We start from the raw sequence: 19161 nt of genomic DNA, 5'->3' as shown, positions 1-19161 counted from the left end.
ATACTGTTTTCAAATTATAGCTTTAGAGACTACTATTAAACTAGAAGTTTTATTTTCTGAGATTTGATGCACATCTTCTTTTAATTGCCACATACTTTTCTCTAGCATATTTCCACATAGGTGTAAGTAGTCAGAACTAATGAAAGGCTAGAAATGCCAGTATTTGTTTCGTCTAGCCCTTTTAGTGGAGCTGGGTAAAGATGTTGAGATTAAAGACTTGGTCAACCAAACAACAGTGTCTCTATGTGTACCTATCATGGTAAAGACTGCAAAAAAGAGAGAAGAAATTGATTGCCTGGTCCCTAACACTAGCTGGGTATATATGTAACAAGGTGACATTTTTCCCTTGAAAGCATTGTTATTTATCCTGGAGTAGAAAATGGAAGTGATCTTTGGAACCAAGAGGGGACATATCTTTTGTTCTTGGAGCAGAAAAACCAACAGAAGATAAATTTATATTAGTCCAGTAGTAGCTGAATCTGGAAATCTCTTCAAATTTATCTACTCTGATACTACTGGCAGCCTTAAAGAAAATATTTCTGTCTATATTTGAGTACTGACCTCAAAGATCTGAAGCCTAGTCTATTAGTACATGAAGACCTGGCTGTGAGCCAGGCACAGAAGCCAGGTGGGTAAGTGCAGCTTGAGCTTTCTCCACACACTGGGAGTACTCATAGACTCATAAGTTAGGCAGGCTTGCACTGGGCAGAGTGGCCAGGTTTTCACCAGAGTCATGTCCAATTTATTGTGCCTCATCCAGTACTGATCAAGGGGTAGGGTGCTAGAATATTTTAATAGTTAACAACAAAGACTATTCTGGGGCTGCTTAGTTTTCTTTGTTTCAACAGGTGTATCTTGTGCCAGTGACATTAGTAACAGCTGAAAAGAATTCATCTCCTTGGTTGACTAAGCAGAGGATGGTTACCAGAATTGACCTGTAAGTCTGAATAAGCATCCCTAGAGTTCTTAGAGTTTTTAACAAAGCAGGCATCCTGAGGAGAGAAGAAAGGGGTAGAGGCATTTAATTTGAAAATTAAAAGGAATGTGACATTATTTTGTATTCTAGTCTGATGATAAAAAATGTGTATAGACACATATAATAAACATGTATGTACTGAAACATATGTACTGAAAAGTGCTTGATATAATACAGTATCAACAATTGCATACAAAAAAAATCTAAATAAGGAGCACAGATATGGATTAGAGGGCATATTTTAACCGTCGGCAGTCAGTATAGGAAACATTCCTGAAGTTACATTCTGAACTAGATGTTGAAGGGGATGAAGCTTATGAATCTTTAAAGTAAAAGAGGGCAGTGGTATAAAGTTAAATTCTAGGCTACCAAGCACCCCCCCAAAAAAAATCCAGGTGAATTTCCTTTTTTGATTGCAGAACAAATGATCCTCTGCAGTTTTTCCCCTCTTTTTGATCTCCCACTCTTACCACAGTAATTAAGGTGTTCTTTCAGTCACGTTATGCTTACGGCAGACCCGAAAGCATGGAAGGCAAGAAAAGTCAAACTTGAGAATAGCAAGTGTAGTAGAGCAGTTGAAGTGAAATATTTTTATGGAAGTAAAATTGTGGTTAGCAAAATCGTAGTTCCAAGGATGAAGAACTTTGAGTGATAGACTTACTAATTAAGATTTTATAAAATAAGGAATAGGCAGCCACTATGAATACTTGGGCTGAAGCATAAATATTGTACAAATATTCTCAAAGTTTGGTTAGTATGGGAAAAGTTAAATGATGAGGAGAATTCCTAACAGGCCATTGTAGTAATCCACACATGAGATAGTTTAGGCCCAAGAGCTGGAAAGTGGCAAAATTGGGGAGTGGAGGTGTGGTGGGTCAATGATGTTGATGGAAAAGTGAATCTCAAAGTTATTACAGAGAAAGCATTAGCAGAATTTGTAACTATAGGTCAAAATAGAACTAAAAAAAAAAAGGAAGAAAGAAAAAAATCATGATACCAAGGTTATAAGCCTTGAAACACTGAAGGGGTTGTTGATAATTATGGGAAATTTTGTAAAGACAGCTCTTGGAGGGAGATGGACTTGTTTTTCAATATGTTTCAGGAGTTGTGGCAATTAAATTAAAATGTTCGGTGGACAGTGGTGTATAGAGAACTAGAAAGAAGGTAAGTGTATTTGTAGATGGGTGTATGGTAGCCCAAACTTGGTAATATCTGAAGCCATAAGACTCATCTAGAACCTTCAGAAGGTGAGTGTCAAAGGAGTGAAAAATTTAGAATTTAACCTTGGGAAATGCCCAAAATTATAGGAAATGAACTAGTGATGGACGCATCAGAGAGTGCTGGGAGGAATTGTTTAACCTCCAAAGACTCACATAATCCACAATGCCATGAATTCACCTCTAAAAATCTACAAAAGGTAGACCTCCAGTCTTCTGTCAAGAACCTAAAGGCACATTGTTTCATTTAAGCGAAAGCAAGAGAGAGAGAGAGAGAGAGAGAGTGGAGAAATAACTTTGATAGTTTACATTTTATGACATTGCAGATTGTACAGGGCTTGCCTAGACAGTATCTTTATTTCTGCAACAACTCACTGAAATGACTGTTGTTGTCCCCCGTGTGCTGATGAGAAACTGAAAGAAGGGCTAATTGTATAAATTTCTTTAAAAATGAAAACAGAGTGGGGGGAAAAATGAATTTGGACAGGGATTCATTTGAGAGAACATTGAGTTTTTCAAATTTTCGTGATTGGAAAAAATTATTTCCACATAGGCCTTTTAAAGATGGAAACTTCTGCTCTTTTAAAAATCCTTGCTGATGGTGGAAAACTTTCTTTAGTTTGTCATGGAACAATCTCTCATAATGCAGCAGAGTAATAAGCAAATCAAGGCATCTGCTCCATTCAAAGTGGTGAATAAGCTGTCTTAATATTTTATTAAAAATAAATGTATCTGTTTAGAGATATTTCATTTTGATATGACTTCATATTTCTATGCCTCCTATTCTTGAGGAACGTCTCTGTTTTTCCACAAACTACTGATTTTAACTATAGATAGGGACTGTTTATAGAAAATGCCAGAGAGAAAATTTATAAGTATAATAGGGAAAATACAACTACCCTCATTTATTGTAGATTCAAAAAAGCACATGCAACCCTTAACCCCTCCTCTTCCTTCTAAACTCTCCTTAACATTGTCTTCAATTCATTGTACTTCTCTTTCCCACACACTCATTTAAACTTTCCCCAGGATGGATGTTTTCTTACCATGGTGTACTCAATCTACAAGGAATGGCTACTCAGACAATCACCCCAGTATGTAACCACAAGCAGCCTTCAAAGTTGGAAGATGGGATGTGAGCTGAGAGAGGCTTACTTTCTAAGTTAAACACAGCTTTTTACAAACCTAACAATTAAAAATATTTTCCCTGTTATATGCACTGACATATTTAAATATGTGCATATTCACCTATTTCTATTGTGGTATGTTTAATCTAAGCTTCAAAATATATTTGTGGACTTCTATAGAGTCATACTATTCACTACTAGCCTGCCCCAAAATTATCTGTAATCTTTGTAAATTCTTAAAATCTGCCTTTTTCTTGGTGTCCTCTATGTTTTCCATTAGTTAAGTGACTCTTGAAAACTACTGCTAATATTGGGAATATAAAATACTCCCATATATCCTTTATGCAGATTGGCCAGTTGTTTATTTTTTATACCCCAAAAGCTCTAGATCCCTGGATCACAAACTGTGCACCGAGGCACCCCTGGGCACTACAGTCAACTCACAGGTGCACTGCAGGATATTTTGTATTTTTGAGAGAAACACAGCGACATCTGTTGGGCATGACCTGAACTACCACTGTTAAATTGTTGGGACTTGCTTTCTAGCCTACGCTAATCATGAAAAAAACAATTCCAACACTAAGGGCCCCATAAACTGAGAAAGTTTGGCAATCTCTGCTCTAGGCATTAAGATTTCTTTTGTATTAAATTAGGATTACAATTATTTTTGTACACAGTTGATCAAAACAACTTAAATACATTACCCAAATTTTTATAGTTATTAAACAAAAAAGTACATTTTTATCAAAACCCATCTGTTAATGAGATGCATGGGACATTTTCCCTCCAATTTCTCATGTGCCTATATATGAATTTTACTGACTTTACTGAATCAATTTTTTAAATATTTTTTTGTTGTAAGCCCTGAGAAAACTTGTTTACATAAGTAAATAGATGGAAATAGGAGGAGATTTATTATAGCAATGTCCTTATGCTTTGAACTCCTTTTGAGTTATATATCAAATATGTAAGCAAGGAATTGGAAAACTACCATACTTGTAGAAAAATTTGTTGTCTAGACCTGTATTGACCAGTAGGCATTAGCCACATGGCTATTTAAATTTCAATTAATTAAAATTAAATGAAATTTAAATTTCAGTTCCTCAGTTGTACTAACTATACTTCATGTGCTCAAAAGCCATGTAGCTAGTGGCTACTGTATTAGACAGTGCAGATGTCTAGGCCAGCACTGTCCTGTAGAACATTTGCATCATTGCAGAAATTTCTGTTGGATAGTGCTGGTCCAGACATTTAAGCCATCCTCTTTCTCAACACTTACACAAATATTTTAAATAATTTCTGTTTTTGTACCCCAGAGGTTTCTCCACCCCAGGGTAAATGCAGCACAGATATTTATTTTAATATACATGTTATCATACTAATGTATTTTTATTAATTTGTCTCCTTTTTAATGCATATCAAATGTTTATTATGTATCAATACATGTGTATACATTATACACATCATATTTAATCTTAAATGAAATCCTTATCTTAAAAATCAAAGCACAGTATTACTTCAATTGACTTACAATATTATATTAGTTTCAGGTGTACAATATAGTGATAAATATTTTTATAAATTACACACCATAAAAAGTTATTGTAATATTATTGGCTATGTTTCCTGTGCTCTACATTACATCCTTGTGACTTATTTATTTTATAACTGGTAGTTTGTACCTCTTAATCCCCTTCTCCTATTTTGCCCATCCTGCAACCCCACCCCCACTCAGGCAACCACTAGTTTGTTCTCTGTATCTGTTAGTCTGTCATATTTGTTCGTTTGTTATGTTTTGTAGATTCCACGTTAAGTGAAAATATACAGTATGTGTCTTTCTCTGACTTATTTCACTTAGCATAATACCCTCCAAGTCCATCCATGTTGTTACAAATGGCAAAATGTCATTCTTTTTTTGGCTGGATAATATTCTTTTGTGTATATATACCACATCTTCTTTATCTGTTGGTGGACACTTGGGTTGTTTCCATATCTTTGCTTTTGTGAATAATGCTGCAATGAACATTGGCTGCATATATCTTTTTGAATTAGTGTTTTTGTTTTCTTCAGATAAAATACCCAGGAGTGGAATTGCTGGATCATATGGGACTTCTATTTTTAATTTTTTGAGGAATCTCCATACTGTTTTCCACAGTGGCTGTACCAGTGTACATTCCCACCAACAGTACACAAAGGTTCCTTTTTCTCCACATCCTCACCAACACTTGTCATTTCTTGCCTTTTTGATGATAGCCATTCTGACAGGTGTGAGGTGATACCTCATGGTTTTGATTTACATTTCCCTGATGATTAGCGATGTTGGACATCTTCTTATGTCTGTTGGTCATGGCCATCTGTATGTCTTCTTTGGAAAAATTCTTATTCGGTTTCTCTGCCCTTATTTAATTAGATTTTTTTATATTGAGTCATAGGACTACTTTATATGTTTTGCACATTAACCCCTTATCAGACATATCATTTGAAAATAAATATCTTCTCCCATTTGGTAAGCTGCCTTTTCATTTTGTTGTTGGTTTCCTTCACTGTGCAAAAGTTCTTAAGTTTGCTTAGGTCTCATTTGTTTATTTTTTTGTTTCCCTTGACTGTGGAGACATATGCAAAAACAGTGCTAAGACCTATGTCAAAGAGCATACTGCCTATGTCTTGTAGGAGTTTTATGCTTTCAGGTCTTACATTTAAGCCTTTAATCCATTTTGAGTTTATTTTTGTATATAGTGTGAAAAAATGGTCTAGTTTCATTCTATTACATGCCCAGTTTTTCCCAGCACCACTTACTAAAGAGGCTGTCTTTTCCCCCATTGTATAATCTTGCCTCCTTTGTCATAGATTAATTGACCATAAGTGTGTGGGTTTATTTCTGGGCTCTCTATTCTGTTCCATTGACCTAAGTGTCTGTTTTTGTGCCAGTACCATACTGTAGTATAGTTTGAAGTCAGGAAGCATGCTACCTCCAACTTTGTTCTTCTTTCATAAGATCGTTTGTCTATTTGGGGTCTTTTGTTGTTCCATATGAATTTTAGGATTCTTGTCCTAGTTACGTGAAAAAAATGCCATGAGTAATTTGATAGGGATTGCTTTGGGTAGTATGGACATTTTAACCTTATGAATTCTTCCAACCCATGAACATGGGCTATCTTTGCATAATTTTCTTTCATCTTCAATTTCTTTCATCAGTGTCATCAGAGTACAGGTCTTTCACCTCCTTGTTTAAATTTATTCCTAAGTAATCTTTTTGATGTAGTTGTAAATGGGATTATTTTCTTGATTTCTCTTTTTGATAATTCATTATTAGTGTATAGAAGTGCAACCATTTTCTGTATATTGATTCTGTATCCTGCAACTTTACTGAATTATTTTATTAGTTCTAACAGTCTTTTTGTGGAATCTTTTGGGTTTTCTATGTATAGTGTCATGTCATCTGCAAATACAGACAGTTTTACCTTTCCCTTCCAGTTTACATGCCTTTTATTTCTTTTTCTTGTCTGATTGCTGTAGCTAGGACTTCCAATACTATGTTGAATAAAAGTGATGAGAGTGAACATTTCTATCTTGCTCCTGATCTTAAAGGAAAAGCTTTTATCTTTTCTTCACTGAGTATGATATTAACTGTGAGTTTGTCATAAATGGCCTTTATCATGTTGAGGTATGTTCCCTCTGTACCTAGTTAGTTAAGTTTTTCATGAATGGATGTTGAATTTTATGAAAAGCTTTTCTGCATCTATTGAGATGATCATGTGGTTTTTATCCTCATTTTGTTAATGTGGTGCATGATGTTGATTGATTTGCAAATATTCAACTATCCTTGCATCCCTGGAATAAATCTCATTTGATCATGGTGGGAAGAAGTCAGGGCTTCTCCTGGGGAGAGTTGGAACCTGCCACATTGGAGGGGACAGGATGGAGCCAGAGGGGGCCAGGGCTTCTCCCAAGTCATGAGTGATAGGCCTTTTTTTTTTTTTTACATCTTTATTGGAGTATAATTGCTTTACAATGGTGTGTTAGTTTCTGCTTTATAACAAAATGAATCAGTTATGGAGCTTCCTTAAAAAACTACAAATAGAAATACCATATGACCCAGCAATCCCACTACTGGGCATATACCCTGAGAAAACCATAATTCAAAAAGAGTCATGTACCAAAATGTTCATTGCAGCTTTATTTACAATAGCCAGGACATGGAAACAACCTAAGTGTCCATCATCGGATGAATGGATAAAGAAGGTGTGGCACATATATACAATGGAATATTACTCAGCCATAAAAAGAAACGAAATTAAGCTATTTGTAATGAGGTGGATGGACCTAGAGTCTGTCATACAGAGTGAAGTAAGTCAGAAAGAGAAAGATAGGCCTTTTTTATTCAGTGTTACGTTTTTAAAATTCAGTCATTGATTTATGTAGCTTTTCTTCATTTGTTTTACTGTTGGATATTTCATAGTATGAATATGCTTTATCAACTTTCACATGCATGGATAGTTTTTTCCAGTTTCTTTGTCATTAAAACCAGTGCTGCTCTGAAATTCTCGTTTGTGTCTCCTATGGTTCAAGTGCAAATTTCTCTAGAATTTATACATAGGAGTATAATTCCTGAGTCATAGGATATTTCCATCCTCAGTTTTACTGGATAATGTCAAATTGTTTTCCAAAGTGGCTATACTAATGCACACTCCTATTAGCAATTCTCACTTCTTCATGTATTATATCAAATTAGGTTTGGCTGTGATTGATGAAAACAAACAAATATGAATAATAGTGGATTAAACAAACAAAAGTTTATTTCTCTTCATGTAGATAAGGTTCAGAGATAAGCAATTCAGTGCAGTGTGGTGGCTCCAGGATCATTAGGGTTCACTCTCCCAACTTGTTGCTCCACCATTCTCAACCTGTGGTTCTCACCTCATGGTACAAGGGGGCTGCTTGATCTCTTGCCGGCAGGTTTGAATTCAAGCCCTCAGAGAAGGAAGAGGGGAAAAACTTCCTGCCTCCCATCCCTGCCATTTATAAAAACATCTCCTCTAATTTGGGCCATCTATATCTTATACCCTATTAGCCAGGCCTTAATCCTATAGTCACACCAAGCTACAAGAGTGACTGGAAAATTAGGTCTATGATAATTTATTATAGCCGCACAAAATAAATAAGACAAACATGGATTCAGGGGCACTTATTTTATTCTATAGGTTATAATCCAGTACTGTCATTATTTATTTATTTATTTATTAACATCTTTATTGGAGTATAACTGCTTTACAATGGTGTGTTACTTTCTGCTTTATAACAAAGTGAATCAGCTATACATATACATATATCCACATATCTCCTCCCTCTTGCATCTCCCTCCCACCCTCCCTATCCCACCCCTCTAGGTGGTCACAAAGCACCGAGCTGATCTCCCTGTGCTATGAGGCTGCTTCCCAGTAGCTACCTATTTTACATTTGGTAGTGTATATATGTCCATGCCACTCTCTCACTTTGTCCCAACTTACCCTTCCCCCTCCCCAAGTCCTCAAGTCCATTATGTACATCTGCAACTTTATTCCTGTCCTGCCCCTAGGTTCTTCAGAACCTTTTTTTTTTTTAGATTACATATATATGTGTTAGCACATGGTATTTGTTTATCTCTTTCTGGCTTACTCCATTCTGTATGACAGACCTAGGTCCATCCACCTCACTACAAATAACTCAGTTTCGTTTCTTTTCATGGTTGAGTAATATTCCATTGTATATATGTGCCATATCTTGTTATCCAGTCATCTGTCAGTGGACACTTAGGTTGCTTCCATGTCCTGACTATTGTAAATAGAGCCACAGTGGACATTGTGGTACATGACTCTTTTTGAATTATGTTTTTCTCAGGTTATATGCCCAGTAGTGGGATGCTGGGTCATATGGTAGTTCTATTTTTAGTTTTGTAAGGAACCTCCATACTGTTCTCCATAGTGACTATATCAATATACATTCCCACCAACAGCACAAGAGGGTTCCCTTTTCTCCACACCTTCTCCAGCATTTATTGTTTGTAGATTTTTTTAAAAATTTATTTTATTATTATTTTTATTTTTGGCTGTGTTGGTTCTTTGTTGCTGCACACAGGCTTTCTCTAGGTTCAGCGAGCAGGGGCTATGCTTCATTATGGTGCACGGGCTACTCATTGTGGTGTCTTCTCTTGTAGAGCACAGGCTCTAGGCACGTGGGCTTCAGTGGTTGTGGCACTCGGGCTCAGTGGTTGTGGCTCACGGGCTCTAGAGCACAGGCTCAGTAGTTGTGGCACACGGACTTAGTTGCTCCATGGCATGTGGGATCTTCCTGGACCAGGGCTCGAGCCCGTGTCCCCTGCATTGGCAGGCAGATTCTTAATCACTGCACCACCAGGGAAGCCCTATTTCTAGATTTTTTGATGATGGTCATTCTGGTGTGAGGTGATTCCTCACTGTAGTTTTGATTTGCATTTCTCTAATGATTAGTGATGTTGAGCATCCTTTCATGTGTTTGTTGGCAATCTGTATATCTTCTTTAGAGAAATTTCTGTTTATGTCTTCTGCCCATTTTTGGATTGGGTTGTTTGTTTTTTTGATATTGAGCTACATGAGCTGCTTATAAATTTTGGAGATTAATCCTTTGTCAGTTGTTTCATTTGCAAATATTTTCTCCCATTCTGAGGGTTGTCTTTTCCTCTTATTTATGGTTTCCTTTGCTGTGCAAAAGCTTTAAAGTTTCATTAGGTCCCATTTGTTTATTTTTGGTTTTATTTCCATTTCTCTTGGAGGTGGGTCAAAAAGGATCTTGCTGGGATTTATGTCATGGAGTGTTGTGCCTACCGTTTCCTCTAAGAGTTCAATAGTGTCTGGCCTTACATTTAGGTCCTTAATCCATTTTGAGTTTATTTTTGTGTGTGGTGTTAGGGAGTGTTCTAATTTCATTCTTTAGCATGTATCTGTCCAGTTTTCCCATCACCACTTCTTGAAGAGACTCTTTCCTCCATTGTATATTCTTGCCTCCTTTATCAAAAGTAAGGTGACCATGCATGCATGGGTTTATCTCTGGGATTTCTATCCTGTTCCATTGATCTATATTTCTGTTTTTGTGACAGTACCATGCTATCTGGTTTACTGTATCTTTCTAGTATAGTCTAAAGTCTGGGAGCCTGATTTCTCCAGCTCCGTTTTTCTTTCTCAAGATTGCTTTGGCTATTCGGGGTCTTTTGTGTTTCTGTACAAATTGTGAAATTTTTTGTTCTAGTTCTGTGGAAAATGTCATTGGTAGTTTGATAGGGATTGCATTTAATCTGTAGATTGCTTTGGGTAATACAGTCATTTTCACAAAGTTGATTCTTCCAGTCCAAGATCATGGTATATCTCTCCATCTGTTTGTATCATCTTTAATTTCTTTCATCAGAGTCATAATTTTCTGCATACAATTCTTTTGTCTCCTTAGGTAGGTTTATTCCTAGGTAAATGGGAGTGGTAAATGGGAAGGAGCTCATAATAAAGGACTCCCTTCCAGTCCTACCATATACACATTATCACCATCTTTGAAGACCAGCCTTTGGTGTGGTTGGTGGTGGTGCATTTCGCTTGCCCCATGATCTCTTCCATTCCACATTATTGTACAGTATCCACTTTTCATCGCCCATCACAATTTGTTTTAATTACGTTTTCATTACGCTTCAGTAGAGAATCAAACGTGGAAATATGGTCAAGAAGGGTTTTTTCCTTACTTATGAGGAGCCCGAACATCAAAGCAATGAACATAACCAAGCTGGTGCAAATGATTTTCAATGCTTGATTTGGATATTTTGAGTATGTCGGCTGTCTCCTATGTGGTATAATGTTGATTGTTCTCAATTAATGTCTCGATTGACCGCTATCAACTTTGACTGGTCTACCTGACCATGGAGCATTGTCCAGCAAGAAATCTCCAGCATAAAATTTAGCAAACCACTTTTGACATGTTCAATCAGTCACAGCACCTTCTCCATGTACTGCACAAATCTTTCTTTGCATTTCAGTTGTGTTTTTACCTTTCTTGAAATAATAAAGCATAATATGCCAAAAATGTTGCTTTTTTTCTTCCATCTTCAGTATTAAAATGGCTACACAAAAATTCACCAATTTTGATGTCTTTTTTAAAATGCACACTGATTTGACAGCTGTCACATACAATCTAACAAAATTGTTTCGAATGAAGTTAAAGAGAGCTAAGTGCTACTAGAGCCATCTTACAGAAAAAACCGAACAAAACTTTTGGTCAATCCAATATATTTTAATATTTCTAAAACACATATATTTTATATACATACATGTATACACCTATATCTATATTTTTCTAACTATCAAAAATGTATTTATCCTGATATCTTTAACTCCAATTTAATACTATATGGTATATTCCAGTCTTTCACCTTTCCATATTTGTAGCTCCCTCCTTTAACAGTGAGAAATCTGGCTTGTGTTATCCTCATTATGTTTACTTATTTGCTCTAGCCTAGAATTCACAGAAGTTAGTTTCAGATTGCTAACTCATTGCAAAAAGCAAGCCCACTAACTGGAATTTTAAATTTTATAGCTCTTTTTTTAAGCTAAAATTCACATACAGTGAAATGTGCATGTCTTATGTATACAATTTGATGAGTTTTTTTCCACTTGATAAATTTCACTTTTAGATTTATTTCTATAAATCAGTCTGTCTGCCTATCTATCTACCTTTCTATCTATCTATCTTCCAGAATTTATCATTGTTACCTGTAGAGAGGTTTGCCTGATATCATTTATTCCACTACTTCCTGAAGTAGAGACCTAATTTTATCATTTTGATAAATGTGTTGATTTAGACATACCTGTATCTAATATATCCCTTTTTTAATTGTTCATCTGTTTTTACTTGCCATTTCTTATTGCACCATATACTTTCTTTCTGGGATCATTTTATTTTCTTGAGGTGTAGCCCTGTGAGTGTCAGCTCATAAGCCCTCAATTTTTGTCTGAAATCTCTTCATTTTAGCTTCATCCTTTAAAGGTAATTTCCTCAATACAATTTTGGGTTACAAATTATTTTCTCTGAGTAATTTAAACATATTCTGTCCCTGGTTTCTAGTTTCCATAGTTGCAGTTGAAAAGTCAGGTATCAGTGTTGATTCTTTCATCATAAATTGTCATTCTCTTTGTTTGCTCTTAAGACCTTCTCTTCAAATTTGGTGCCTTGCAGATTCGCTATGGTGAGGTAAAATGTATGTGTGGATTTCTTTATATTTATTCTTCTCAGGATCACTGTACTTCCTTATTCTAAAGATTTGTTGTTTCATCATTCCTGGAAAATTCTCAGTAATTATCTGTTTGACTATCTTTCTTATCTTATTTATTATCACACTTAAAACTGTGAATTGATGGTTAGTAGGCCTTCTTATTCTCCTCCACATATCATAATTTCTTTTTCATATTTTCCATATCTGTGTCTCTCTGTACTTTATTCTGGCTAATTTCTTTAGTTTTATCTTCTAGTTCACTAATTCTCCCTTTATCTGTGTCAAATCTGATGGTTTACTTGTTCATTGCATTTTAAATTTTAATTATATTTTTCCATAAACAATCTAGTTGAATCTTTAAAAACTCTGGTCATATTTTGTATTTTCTTATATCTGGCTTATATTTCTATTCCCTCCTTTATTTCTTTGCAATTTTTTTTTTTTTTGCGGTATGCGGGCCTCTCACTGCTGTGGCCTCTCCCGTCGTGGAGCACAGGCTCCAGATGCACAGGCTCAGCGGCCATGGCTCATGGGCCCTGCCGCTCCGCGGCATGTGGGATCTTCCCAGACCGGGGCACGAACCCGTGTCCCCTGCATCAGCAGGCGGACTCTCAACCACTGCACCACCAGGGAAGCCCTCTTTGCAAATATTATATATATTTATTTTATATTCTGAATTATATAATTTCAATATTTGAAATACAGTGTTTGTTCATCAGATTTCTCTCTTTGTTATTTATGTTGCCTCTTGCTCAAAGTATCTTGTTTCCTCATGGGTTTTGTGATTTTTATTTTTCTTTTCCATAATGAGATCATGTAAACTGGGACTTTGAGCAAATTCTATGAGGCCAGGGTTGAGGATACATTTTTCCTAGAATGGATATGCATTTTTTCCTGCTGGGTGCCTGGAAAGAACTATCAACCAAGAGTTACTTTAACTGGTCAGTTTGGTTATTTTTCACCCCATATAGGTAGTGTGATTTCAATCCCCATACCGACGTGACAACTAACCTGTGGTTATAACTAGGGCGCTCATACATTCTGGTTTGCCCAAAACAGTCCCAGTTAAAATGTCCTTTGTCTTGATGTAATTATTAACAATACCTTCTTCTACTCCCAGAAGATTCCCTGTTCGGATTATACATTATATGTCACTCTATTAAGAATACTAAGAGGAGAGAATTTTTCCCCTTCCAACCATAGCCAAGGCGAAACAGAGGTTTTATTATTTCTCCTTTGCAGAGAAGAATTTCTAGTTCACTCTTTCACTGAAGGTGTATCTCCCAGAATCCTGATTTTACACATTGGGGTTTCCATTCCAACTTCTCAAATAAAAAGCTCTAGGTTTCTGGGGATTGGCAGATGCCCTCAGGGCAGCTGCTGGCTTTAGCATGTTTACCTCTTTGGATTCATGCTTTTGCTTAGTTCTTTGCTTCTAAGGATGTTTCTTACTTTATTGTTAGCTCAGCTATATATTTAAAAAGATGTTGTAAATCTTTTATCCAGAATATTTAATTGTTTGGTTGCAGGACATTTTTTTCCCCTAGAACAAAATCCCTGGGCTCATCATAAATACTGACTTAACTGCATGTGGTATTGGAAGAGCCAATTTTTCTAGTGTTGAGGTAGCCCAGAAATTTCAAAGAGCAGGTTTCCTATTTGAGAGCTCTAACTTGTCCCACTCTGTTGAAACTAGGAGGACATTTTACTTGAAGGGAAAAAATATCCAAAAACAATTTATCTCTTAATGTTTTATATTCTACAGATACGAACTGAGAGCATAAAATCACTTTTGTTTTTCTAACAAAGGAAACAGACAAGTTCTAGCATGGAAGATAGAAGATAATATTATTTGCATCTTACAGATGAAGAAAATGAGGCAAAGAGAGGCTAAGTAACTTATCCATGGCCCACTATTAGTAAGTGATGGAGCTGATATTGGAAGCCACAGTCAGTCTGTCTGTAATACGCATGACCTTAGCCACTACCTCTTATGTTCCTTTGCACAATCATATGCTTTCTTCTATCTCATCATCATAAAATGAATGCTCATGGGGGAAAGTACTGCTACATTGATACCTGTTATAGCCTTCCTTGTATTTTGGGAGCTGAAAAATATCCAAACTCCACTCGAGATATAAAGGATACAAAAGGATAGGAAAAAAGAAAAAGAATGCCAGTCTTGTTATAGATTATGAGTACTATGGGGAAATACCAACCTTTTAAACCTAAATCATAAATGCTTCCCATATCTTCATCCCTTCTCTTATTCTGTTCTATCTCCCTGGAAGGCTCTTTCCTGTTTCTTATGTGAACATTTCTTGCTTATCTTTTGAATGCAACTCAAATATTATCTCCATTAAAAAAAATCTCCCATGAATCCCATCCTCCACACAGCCTTGGTCAGACAAAATTAATGATTCATTCATCTGTGCTATCATAGTATTTTTACATACCTTTATAATAACACTTATTAACTGTATTATGCTGAACCATACTTTTTTGTTTTATTTATTTATTCATTCATTCATTCATTCATTCATTCATTTTTGTCTGCATTGGGTCTTCATTGCTGCGCACAGGCTTTCTCTAGTTGCGGCGAGCAGGGGCTACTCTTTGTTGTGGTGTGCGGGCTTCTCATTGCAGTCGCTTCTTTTGTTGCGGAGCGTGGGCTCTATGCGCACGGGCTTCAGTAGGTGTGGCATGCGGGCTCAGTAGTCGTGGCTCACAGGCTCAGTAGTTCTGGTGCATTGGCTTAGTTGCTCCACAGCATGTGGGATCTTCTCGGACCAGGGCTCGAACCCATGTCCCCTGCATTGGCAGGCAGATTCTTAACCATTGTGCCACTAGGGAAGTCCCTGAACCATATTAAATTATTATTTTCATAGGTCAAGAATGTAGCAAGATCATATGGTTCAACCTAACTTTTTTAGTGGGGTATATGTATACCCCACTAGACTTAGGGGTAGAAACCATGAATTATTTACTTTTGTTTCTTTAATTTGGTTCCTGGGCATATGCTCAAAATATGACTTTTGGATTAAATGATTGTCCATATGCCGGGCAATATTTAAAAAATACTAATCATTGACATCTACTGCATGGACATCAACTAGTCAGAACATATACTGGCCTTAAACAACTGCTAAAACTGCACCCATTCTATCAGCTGCATATCAGCCCAGCCTATACCAAGGATACATACAAGAATAAGACTTCTGGGTTGTAGTGAACCCCAAAATGGGGTTCTAGCCAACCATATTCAATGCTTAAACCTTCTCTATAACAGTGCCATGAAATATCACTTCAATTTGTGACAGGGAACTAAGAACTTTCTGTGGTCACCAGTTCAATCTTTGAGCACCTTTCATCCCTAGAAAATTCTTTCTTCATTAGACACTACAGTCTATCTTCCTTTAATTTCCACCCATAGAGCCTAATTATATCCTTAAAGGCTTATTCCTCTCCTAGATGACAGCTCTTCAGATATTTGAATATGGGCATCGTATCTGCCCTCAAGTTGTTTCTTCTAAAGATAAAGTAGCCTTGGTTTCTTAAACCAGTTGCATTTTACATGGTTCATATTCCCCCATAATTGTAGGGTTTTTTTGGTTTGGGGGGGTTGTTTGTTTTTACTATTTTTGTCTACTGATGATGCCCAGAACTGAGCCCTGCATTCTGAGTGGGATATGACCAGAACAGAAGAGAGCAGGACTATCCCATCCTTCAACCCCATTTAGGACAAAATTTGACAGCAGGATGCATATGACAGTGTAATACACAATGCATTTCCTGTGGTATAAAACAAAAATGAGTAAAAGCCCAGTCCTGGGGAGCCATGCTATAGGAAGGACAGGATAGTAACCAAACTAGACCTGTGGTTCTTAACCCTGGCTGTGCATCAGAAGTGCCTGCAGAGGTTTATAAAAACAAAGATGCCTGAGCTCCATTCCAGGCCTACTGAATATAACAATCTAGATGTGGGACCTTTGAAAAGGATATAAGAAGCAGTATGTGGTCAAGAAGCCATCTCTGGAGCAAGACTGCCTAGATTGAAATCCAGACTCATAATTTTGTAAATTGCTTAAATCTCTACTTTCTCACCTCTATAAAGGTATAATGACCTCAAAGGGCTGTTGTGAGGATTAAATGAGTTACTATAAGTAAAGAACATAGAATAGTTCTTCCTACTGAGTATGTGCTAAGTTAATATTGTCTGTTGCTGTGATCTAGGTGTATTTAAATCTCTGCTGCTGGTTTTCATGCACAGGCTGAGAAAGCACTGGTACAGGACATGGTCTGACATGATAGTCCCCTCTGTCAGGAGGGGCAGATAGCAGATGATCCTTCTACGTTTCTCAAACAAGAATTCTTAATTCCTATTTCTCTCCTTTCCCATCAGGTTATCACCATGGTGACCCCACAGAGACTTCAGTTCTTAGGTAGTCAGCAGGACACAACTGCTACTGAGACATCGCCTCTCCCTTCCCCCTGAATTCTCTGGATCAATGCTTCTCACACCTTTATATCTTATAAGGTACTTTAAAAAGTGGGTACATAGATTTGCCAAGCTTTCACATTACCAAGCAAGAGCATTCAAAAATTAAATCACATCTGCTATCATCATAAAAGAAAAAGCATTGAAACACTAAAGAGTAGAAAGTTGTAATATTAGGATAAATAATAAAGCTACCATAATTAAGTTAAATCTATGATCTCCCTGTGACAGTAGATTGTTTAATTGCATATTTTTGTTAGTTACAAATGGGGAAATTTTATCATTAGTAAACATCACTTTCTTTGACTGAATCCTCACTTGCAATCATAATTATAGCATATGCATAGAGAGACTCTAAAAATGGTACACACTGCCTGAATTTAAAAAAAATGCTACTCTTGATTTACAGCTAAGTTTTGGCATATTTATGTTTCTGCTTTATAACAAAGTGAATCAGCTATACATATACATATATCCCCATATCCCCTCCCTCTTCAGCCTCCCTCCCACCTTCCCTATCCCACCCTTCTAGGTGGTCACAAAGCACCGAGCTGATCTCCCTGTGCTATGTGGCTGCTTCCCACTAGCGATCTATTTTACATTTCATAGGGTATATATGTCCATGCCCTTCTCTCACTTCATCCCAGCTCACCCTTCCCCCTCCCCCGTCCTCAAGTCCATTCTCTACGTCTGCGTCTTTATTCCTGTCCTGCCCCTAGGTTCTTCAGAACCCTTTTTTTTTTTTTTAGATTCCATATATATTTGTTAGCATATGGTATTTGTTTTTCTCTTTCTGACTTACTTCACTCTGTATGACAGACTCTAAGTTGGATTTGTTTTGGTAGTCTATTTCAGTAGAAAATTTATGTAGCTGTACTTTTGAATGAAAAATAACATATATTTTCCTTTACAAGTTTCTCTCATTTTAGCTAATGAAAATTCTGCCGATTACGCAGTGGGAAAATATCTGTCAGTAGTTAATGCTAATAGAGACACCAGAGCATTCTCTCCACTATTAATCTGTGGATAATGGAAGGCCCATTTCTTAAGTACACACAGAAGAAAGAATAGAAAAAATACTGGCTATGACACCAAATGAACTGCCTTCCTCCCACACTACTGTGCCCTTGTAACCTAGGGCATGTAGAGCAGGCTGGCAACCATTGCATTACAGATTTAAAAGTCCTGGAATCTCTCAGTCCTATAGCAGGTTGCCTGATGGATTGGTGAGTAATGTACTTGAAGAGTGCATTACTGAGATCTAGACTAATGGCCACCTCTTGCCCATGGCCTTTATGGTAGATCATTCATTGTGCTGCCTCATCAGTTTCCTGCCAGTCTGTATCTGGCATGAACACTGGCTGTTCCAAAGCTGATTAATCCCCTAGGAATGAGTCCACCTGCAAATCTCAGTGTGGATTACACAAAAGTGGGAATGTTCTAGTGCTATGGGGACAACAAAACTTTTCTTTGAATTCAAGAATCCTCATTTTAGAAGATTAAATTAGTTCACCTATCAAGTATGTTACCATCTATGGCAAATCTTATAAAAAATGTAAGAAATTTCCAATAAAGTAAATGCAGTGATTGGTAATTTCCAGGTTTTAAGTTTACAAGGATGAAAAAATCTTAGAAGGGATCTCTACAATGTAAAATTGCTAGCATATCAGTAATCTAAGGAGACATCACATCACAACATAACTTTACATTGCATTTTTATTTAGCTTTTCTCTCTCAGATGTTTTTATTGGTTCCACAATTTTTAAAAAAGGTGAAAGTCTGTAATTTCTACCTAAAAAGTTATGTAGACTTTCCTCTGAAAGGCTTATAATATTACCATAAAAAGTAATATTACTATAAGCAAAATGTCAATCACATTTCCATGTATCAGCAGCAAAGCATTATAAAATGTAATTTTAGGATAAAAATATAAATTTACAATAACAGAAATTACAGTCACCTAGGAATAAGTCTAACAAAATATTTAGAGAAACTTCAGGGAGAATATTATAAAACCTTACTGAAGAAAACAATTTTAATAAGACAATGCATAAATATACACCACGTTTGCATATTAGAAA

This window comes from Mesoplodon bidens (assembly GCF_964165515.1).
Source record: "Mesoplodon bidens genome assembly, chromosome: 18".
In the NCBI taxonomy this organism is placed as follows: Eukaryota; Metazoa; Chordata; class Mammalia; order Artiodactyla; family Ziphiidae; genus Mesoplodon; species Mesoplodon bidens.
This window is presented reverse-complemented; position numbering follows the sequence as displayed.